Source organism: Lolium rigidum, chromosome 5 (genome assembly GCF_022539505.1).
Source record: "Lolium rigidum isolate FL_2022 chromosome 5, APGP_CSIRO_Lrig_0.1, whole genome shotgun sequence".
NCBI lineage: Eukaryota > Viridiplantae > Streptophyta > Magnoliopsida > Poales > Poaceae > Lolium > Lolium rigidum.
Genome location: NC_061512.1, coordinates 264,640,570 through 264,650,071, shown reverse-complemented (window position 1 = coordinate 264,650,071; position 9,502 = coordinate 264,640,570). Strand labels below are relative to the sequence as shown.

Here is a 9,502-nt window from a genome sequence, read left to right as displayed (position 1 = left end):
AAACATCGCTTGTTTACTATTTTACTGCATCTTTACTTCCTGCAATATCACCACCATCTATACCACCTATGTTTTACTATCTCTTCGCCGAACTAGTGCACCTATACATCTGACAAGTGTATTGGGTGTGTTGGGGACACAAGAGACTTCTTGTATCGTAATTGCAGGGTTGCTTGAGAGGGATATCTTTGACCTCTTCCTCCCTGAGTTCGATAAACCTTGGGTGATTCACTTAAGGGAAACTTGCTGCTGTTCTACAAATCTCTGCTCTTGGAGGCCCAACACTGTCTACAGGAATAGAAGCGTGCATAGACATCAAGCTATTTTCTGGCGCTGTTGCCGGGGATCTGAAGAAAAGTTACACCACAGAGAATTGCCTCCCACGGCAACAAGCTATTTTCTGGCGCCGTTGCCGGGGAGGTAAGGTAAATGTATTCACATCCTCCGACTACTAAGCTATTTCCTAGCACTGTTGCTGGTGTGTGAGTGCTCGAAGGTATTTCCTTTAGATCCTGCAATTATATCTTTTTGTTTCTTGTTTTCACTAGTTAGGCATAATGGAAAACAACAAAAATATTAGAGATCTTTATAGTATTTATCTTGAGTTAGGACATGAGGTGTTTGAAGAGAAAATTAAAAAACCTATGGAACTTTATATGCATGCTAATGGCAATGTTATTAGTATGAATGCTTTGAACACCATTGTTGCTAATGCTATGGAAAATTCTAAGCTTGGGGAAGCTGGTTTTAATGAGCATGATATTTTTAGTCCCCCAAGCATGGAGGAGAAAATTTACTTTGATGATACTTTACCTCCTATATATGATAATTACAATGATGACTATCATATTTTCAGTCCACCTACTATTGAGGAGAAAATTAATTATGATTACAATATGCCTCCTATATATGATGATTATGGTGATGAGAATAATAATGATAGCTATTTTATTGAATTTGCTCCCACTACAATTAATAGTAAAGACTATGCTTATGTGGAGAGTAATAATTTTATGCATGTAGCTCATGATAAGAATGTTTCATGTGATAGTTATATTGTTGAGTTTGTTCATGATGCTACTGAAAGTTATTATGAGAGAGGGAAACATGGTTATATGCATCTTAAGTTTCACCTCTTTATGTTGAGAATCTTGAAGTTGCGCTTGTGTTGCCTTCCTACGCTTATTGCATTATGCTTAGATGACTTGTTTATTTACAAGATTCCTTTTCATAGGAAGTGGGTTAGGCTTAAATGTGTTTTGAATTTGCTTCTTGATGCTCTCTTTTACTTCAACTCTTATTTCTTGCGCGAGCATCATTAAAATCACTCAGCCCATCTTAATGGCTATAAAGAAAGCACTTCTTGGGAGATAATCCATGTGTTTATTTTGCTACTGTTTTGTTGTGTATTGGAAGTTGTTACTACTGTAGCAACCGCTCCTTATCTTTATTTTATTGCATTGTTGTGCCAAGTAAAGTCTTTGATAGTAGGGTTGATACTAGATTTGGATTACTGTGCAGAAACAGATTTCTTGTTGTCACGAAATTTAGCAGCCCCCGTCTGTAGCTAACTCAGAAAAATCTGCCAATTTACATGCATGATCCTCAGATATGTACGCAACTTTCATTCAATTTGATCTTTTTAATCTGAGCAAGTTAAGTGCCTCTGAAAAATTCGTATTTACGGACTGTTCTATTTTGACAGATTCTGCCTTTTATTTCGCATTGCCTCTTTTGCTATGTTGAATGGATTTCTTTGTTCTATTAAATTCCAGTAGCTTTGTGCAATGTCCAGAAGTGTTAAGAATGATTATGTCACCTCTGAATATGTGAATTTTCGATTATGCACTAACCCTCTAATGAGTTTGTTTTGAGTTTGGTGTGGAGGAAGTTTTCAAGGGTCAAGAGAGGAGGATGATACAATATGATCAAGAAGAGTGAAAAGTCTAAGCTTGGGGATGCCCCCGTGGTTCATCCCTGCATATTTCAAGAAGACCCAAGCATCTAAGCTTGGGGATGCCCAAGGCATCCCCTTCTTCATCAACAACTTATCAGGTCACCTCTAGTGAAACTATATTTTTATTCCGTCACATCTTATGTGCTTTACTTGGAGCGTCTGTTTGCTTTTATTTTTGTTTGTGTTTGAATAAATTCATGCTTATGTGGGAGAGAGACACGCTCCGCTGTTGCATATGAACACATGTGTTCTTAGCTTTACTTTTAATGTTCATGGCGAAGGTTGAAACTGCATCGTTGATTGCTATATGGTTGGAAACAGAAAATGCTTCATGTGGTAATTGGTATAATGTCTTGAATAATTTGATACTTGGCAATTGTTGTGCTCATATAGATCATGTTTAAGCTCTTGCATCATGTACTTTGCACCTATTAATGAAGAACTACATAGAGCTTGTTAAAATTTGCTTTGCATGATTGGTCTCTCTAAAGTCTAGATATTTTCTGGTGAAGTGTTTGAACAACAAGGAAGACATCATAGACTCTTATAATGCTTGCAATATGTTCTTATGTAAGTTTTGCTGTACCGGTTCATACTTGTGTTTGCTTCAAACAACCTTGCTAGCCTAAGCCTTGTATTGAGAGGAATTCTTCTCGTGCATCCAAATCCTTGAGCCAAAAACTATGCCATTTGTGTCCACCATACCTACCTACTATGTGGTATTTCTCTGCCCTTCCAAAGTAAATTACTTGAGTGCTACCTTTAAAATTTCATTCCTTGTCTTTGCAATATATAGCTCATGGGAAAATAGCTTAAAAAACTATTGTGGTATTGAATATGTAGCTTATGTATCTTATTTCTTATAAGTTGCTTGTTGAGCGGTAACCATGTTTCTGGGGCGCCATCAACTATTACACCTTTGTTGAATATCATGTGAGTTGCTATGCATGTTCGTCCTGTCTGAAGTAAGGGTGATTTATCATGATCAAATGGTTTGAGTATGCATATTGTTAGAGAAGAACATTGGGCCGCTAACTAAAGCCATGAATCATGGTGGAAGTTTCAGTTTGGACATTAATCCTCAATCTCTTATGAGTATATTATCTGTTGTTGAATGCTTATGCTTTAAAGAGGAGTCCATTATTTGTTGTCTATGTTGTCCCTGTATGGATGTCCTAAGTTGAGATTTATCAAAAACGAGAAATCAAATGCGATCTATCTCCTTGGACCTTTGTACAAGCGACATAGAGGTACCCCTTTGTGACACTTGGTTGAAACATATGTTATGCAATGATAATCCATGTAAATCCAAGCTAATTAGGACAAGGTGCGGGCACTATTGGTATTCTATGCATGAGGCTTGCAACTTATAGGACATCTTATGCATAACACATATGAATTATTACTACCGTTGACAAAATTGTTTCTATGTTTTCAAAATAAAAGCTCTAGCACAAAATAGTAATCCATGCTTCCCTCTGCGAAGGGCCCTATCTTTTACTTTATGTTGAGTCAGTTTACCTACTTTTTCTATCTTAGAAGCAAACACTTGTGTCAACTGTGTGCATTGATTCTTACATGTTTACCTATTGCACTTGTTATATTGCTTTATGATGACAACTATCCATGAGATATACATGTTACAAGTTGAAAGCAATTGCTGAAACTTAATCATCCTTTGTGTTGCTTCAATGCCTTCTACTTTGAATCTATTGCTTTATGAGTTAACTCTTATGCAAGACTTATTGATGCTTGTCTTGAAAGTACTATTCATGAAAAGTCTTTGCTATATGATTCAGTTGTTTAGTCATTATCTTTACCATTGCTTTGAATCACTTCATTCATATCATATGCTTTACAATAGTATTGATCAAGATTATGTAAGTAGCATGTCACTTCAGAAATTATACTTGTTATCGTTTACCTACTCGAGGGCGAGTAGGAACTAAGCTTGGGAATGCTTGATACGTCTCAAACGTATCTATAATTTCTGATGTTCCATGCTAGTTTTATGACAATACCTACATGTTTTGTTCAAACTTTATATCGTTTTGATGCATTTTCCGGAACTAACCTATTAACGAGATGCCGAAGTGCCAGTTCCTGTTTTGTGTTGTTTTTGGTTTCAGAAATCCTACAAAGGAAATATTCTCGGAATTGGACGAAATCAACGCCCAGGGTCTTATATTTCACGGAAGCTTCCAGAGAGACAGAGAGGGACCAGAGGAGAGCCCTGGGGGCCCCACCCCACCTGGCGGCGCGACCAAGGGGGGGGGGGCGCCCCCCTATGGTCTGGCTGCCCCAGGACTCCTCCGAGGCTGCCCTTCCGCCTATATAAAGCCTCAGTCGCGAAAACCCTAAAAGAATAAGCCACGATACGAGAAAAGTTTCAGAGCCGCCGCCATCGCGAAGCCAAGATTCGGGGGACAGAAGTCTCTGTTCCGGCACGCCGCCGGGACGGGGAAGTGCCCCCGGAAGGCATCTCCATCGACACCACCGCCATCTTCATCGCCGCTGCTGGTCTCCTATGATGAGGAGGGAGTAGTTCTCCCCGAGGCTAAGGGCTGTACCGGTAGCTATGTGGTTCATCTCTCTCTCCCATGTGATCTTTATGTGATCATGAGCTTTGTATCACTATTAATCTATGTGCTACTCTAGTGATGTTATTAAAGTAGTCTATTCCTCCTTCATGATGTAATGGTGACAGTGTGTGCATCATGTAGTACTTGGCGTAGGTTATGATTGTAATCTCTTGCGGATTATGAAGTTAACTATTACTATGATAGTATTGATGTGATCTATTCCCCCTTTCATAGCTTATTGGTGACGGTGTGTATGCTATGTTAGTACTCGGTCTAAATTGCAATGATCTATTATGCTCTAGAGGTTACTTAAATATGAACTCCGAATGTTGTGGAGCTTGTTAACTCCGGCTTGAGGGAGCTCTTGTAGCCCTACACAATGAATGATGTTTGTTATCCAACAAGAGAGTGTATGTAGCACAAGTGAGGAGAAGTTATTTATTTGTTATGTGATCAATGTTGAGAGTGTCCACTAGTGAAAGTATGATCCCTAGGCCTTGTTTCCAAATACTGCAAACATCGCTTGTTTACTATTTTACTGCATCTTTACTTCCTGCAATATCACCACCATCTATACCACCTGTGTTTTACTATTTCTTCGCCGAACTAGTGCACCTATACATCTGACAAGTGTATTGGGTGTGTTGGGGACACAAGAGACTTCTTGTATCGTAATTGCAGGGTTGCTTGAGAGGGATATCTTTGACCTCTTCCTCCCTGAGTTCGATAAACCTTGGGTGATTCACTTAAGGGAAACTTGCTGCTGTTCTACAAACCTCTGCTCTTGGAGGCCCAACACTGTCTACATGAATAGAAGCGTGCGTAGACATCAATATCCCAGAGGAGATCAATGATATTGTTATTGTCCTTATTCCAAAAACTAATGAAGTTGTTGAAGTAAAGGACTTTAGGCCGATTTCTCTTTGCAATGTCATCTACAAGGAATTATCCAAGTGTATTGTTAATCGTCTCAGACCACTTCTCCAGTTCCTTATTTCTGAGACACATAGTGCTTTCCTACCTGGCCGCCTTATATCAGATAATGCTTTGATCACTTTTGAGTGTTTCTATCATATTCAGAAAAATAAGAAAGCAAATGATAATTGTTGTGCGTACAAGCTAGATTTAACTAAAGCGTATGATAGAGTGGATTGGGGTTATCTTAGAGGCGTTTTACTCAAGTTTGGCTTCCAGGAGCAGTGGGTAGACCAAGTGATGACGTGTGTAACCTCTGTCAGATTCTCCGTTCGAGTCAATGGGACTTACAAAATTATTGCAGAAAGCTGTCCACAACCAAGAACTTCGATATCTAAAGTGTGTTAGAGGGGCACCGGGTATTTCCCATCTGCTTTTTGCAGATGATTGTCTTTTGCTTTTCAAAGCTACATGCCATCAAGCTAATGTGGTTAGACAGGTTTTAATGAGGTTTGAAAAAGGCACGGGCCAACTCATTAGCCAGTCCAAATGTTCCATCCTTTTCAGTCCAGCTTGCCCTGCAGTTGATCAAGAGGATATCAAAGCACTTTAGCTGTTAGTAACTGTTCCTTTGAGGATAAATATTTGGGCCTTCCCACCCCTGAAGGAAGAATGAAAGCTCAGCGTTTCTAGCCACTAAAAGATAGGTTCAGAAAAGACTTAACTTTTGGGATGAAAGGTTTATGTCAATGGGAGCAAAGCAGGAGTTGATAAGATCTGTTGCTCAGGCCCTAACTATCTATGTCATGGGAATTTTTAAATTACCAGTGTCTTTTCATGAAGACTATATGCAGAGCATCAGACAGTTTTGGTGGGGTGAAGATGAAGATCAAAGGAAAGTGCACTGGGCATCGTGGGATACGCTGACTAAACCAAAACAACAAGGTGGAATGGGATTTAAAGATTCTACTTTATTCAACCAAGCTCTACTAGCTAGGCAAGCTTGGAGATTACTCAAAAATCCTCAGAGCCTTGCTGCCCGCCTCATGAAAGCCATTTATTATCCTAGAGGAAACCTGGTCGACACTGTCTTCCATGCTGACGCCTCCTCTATTGGCATGGCATTGAACATGGTTTGGAGCTGTTGAAACAAGGAATCATATGGAGAATTGGTGATGGGAAGAACATTAGAATCTGGAGAGACGGTTGGTTACCAAGGAACTATGCGCTGAAGCCTTATCCGGGCAAGTCTAAGGAGAGACATAGAAGGGTCAGACAATTGGTTAATTGAAATGATGGCAGCTGGAATATTGCTCTAATTCAGAAAATGTTGTATCCCAATGATGCTGATACCATTCTTCAGATGGAGGCCCCATGAGAAAATTATAGTGACTTCGTAGCTTGGCATTATGAGAACAATGGCGTGTTCACTGTTAAAAGTGCCTACAAGCTAGCATACAACCTTAAAAATAAGTGTGGAGATATGGATGGCTCTAGTTCGGCAAGTGACAATAACAGATCTCTTTAGAGGTTAATCTGGAATGCTCCTGTACCAAATAAGGTTAGAATCTTTGGTTGGCATGCGGCGGCGGACAATTTAGCAACAAAGAGAAACAAGTTTAGAAGGAAATTGGAGAATGATAGCATTTGCCCTATATGTGGTGTCGAAGACGAAACCAGCTTCCACGTCAGCGTCTCCTATACAAAATCGAGAGCACTTAGAGAAGAGATGAGAAAAGGCTGGGACTTGCCAGAGGATGAAATGTTTAGATATACGAGCCCTGACTTGCTCCTTCTCTTGCTCGCCAATATTAGCAATGGGAGAAGGGGAGTGGTGTTGATGACCCTTTGTCGCAGTTGACATATGAGAAATGACATTATTCATGACAAGGGTGATTGTTCTATGTTAGGGTCATCAAAGTTTCTCGGTTCGTTATCTCCAAGAGTTAAATCTGAATTGCACTCTCACTGAAAATAGTAAAGGAAAGAAACCTATTATTACCCAAGGCACTACTGTTCTCAATAATAGCAAGAATCAAGTATCCAAGTGGAAGGAAAAAAGGTAAAGCGGTTTGGTCTGCTCCAGGGGAAGGATGGCTTAAAATCGATACTGATGCCGCAGTTTATGTAACGCAGGGTATTTGTTCGATTGCCTGCATTTGCAGAGATAGTTCTGGTCGAGTGTTATGGGCTCGCACTGAGTCTATGCTTAAGTGTATGGACGTGCCTGAGACGGAAGCAAAGGCTTGTCTTCTAGGACTTCAGAGTATAGACGATTTGAGTTCGGCTTCCATTATTTTAGAGTCAGACTGTGTGGTTGCTGTGGAAGGAATCACTAGAAGGAACCATGGGCAGTCTCGCACCTGGAATTTTTTTGATGACATTGAGAAGATCCAAAACATGTGCTTTAGATTTCAGGTGCGGAGAATAGGAAGAGAGGGTAATGAAGTGGCTCATAGTCTAGCTTCTTTAGCTAGGTTAGTTGGTCATGGTCAATCCTGGATGGGGCATGTCCCTCCAGAGTTGGTACAGCTCGTTGAGTCCGAGTATGTAAAAACTGTTATCTCTAATCAACAGGTATCTCCCATAACTGTTTAACCATGGCGGAAAATCCCTCACGGTGCAACCATCCAAGTTCAAACTTGAATTGACGCTTACACTATGGTCCATGCGTTTCCGTGGTTAGCAGAATAGGACCATGATCCAACAACACCTCCATAGGTGCTAGGGCCCGTACCGTGACCAATGAAATTTTAGATTCACAATATATGTCCATAAGTGCATGGTCCAATTTCTCGTATATCAGCTCTGGTAGGCTATTCTCCTAGGTAAATTGCTTTCCAGTCATTAAAACCTCTCTTAACTCTAGATTATCTATGATAAAATTAAATATGAAAGGCCAATGATTGTCGAATCTAGCATTGCTCTTCTCACGCGGAAACCTTAGTAAATCAAAATCCCCACCTATGAGAATGACCCCTAGTTAATCGTCCACTTCTGCGCTTAATCTGGAATGATCCCTAGTTGCATGTGAGTTCATTTTATGGAGTATGATGGATTCCTAGTTGTCGTAAAAACATGTTTTTTCAATAAAAAACGTTTTATTACTTAAAAGTTTAAGCATTACACTCAGTCTCTGCGTAACTCATAACTAGAATACGCACAACCGTTCGAGAATCCAGTACCAAGCAAAAAGAAATGAAAACGTGTAAAAACATATGGATCATAATTTTTCTCCTTATCTAACATTACAACACCCCATATCTTTGCGCTCAATGAGCAAACTATTACATCATGGACAGGCAGGCCCAACCTTTAGAATAAAAATAAATTTGTACGTAAACACTAGCGAAAATAATCCTTAGTCGAACGAGACACAAAAAACTCCATCAGGTTTCTGTTCACCTCCTTTTGTTAGTGTTGCGGAGGAGGAGCGTGAGGTAGAAGAGCGCCCGGAAGAGGAACCCCCACACGACAGTGGCCCATAAGCAGGCCCATTTGCCGAGCTGGTCCACGGCCAGCTCCGCCAGTATGTCGGCCCCCGTGGCAATGCAGGACGTACTGTTGAGGTCGACCTGCATGTTGAGGATGATGGCGTTGAGCACTGCCACCTGGGTGGCCACCGACTACTTTGCCATGGTGGTTCCATCGAGTGCACCCCTATCACGAAGCACTTTCCTTGCTCGGTGCCGAACTCGTTGAGCATAACCGCCTCGTACGGGTACTTGATGAGGGAGAGGTAGTGCAGCCATATCCAGTAGTCCGATATGCGGTCACGGATGACGAAGAAGCCGCTCAAGAGGAGGAAGTAGGACAACACAGCCACCACAACGGTGTACCCGATGATGGCGTTGGGCACCACGCCGGAGAGGAAGGTGACGAAACCGCTCCCCGCCCAAAAGGAAGCAAGCACGATGAGGACGAAGAAGACGAAGCCCTCGGCGCCGATGGCCAGCCCTACAACGAAGAAGGAGATTGCCGCGAACGCGAGGGAGAGGAAGATGAGGGGCGGCAAGGTGACGATGGTGTTGGACAGGACGTAGGAGGA

The 9,502-nt window shown here is 41.1% G+C and overlaps 1 pseudogene; it reads right to left on the bottom strand.

Moving 5' to 3' along the window:
- Nucleotides 1-8,855: 8,855 nt before the first annotated feature.
- On the bottom strand, nucleotides 8,856-9,502 carry LOC124657596 (annotated as a pseudogene).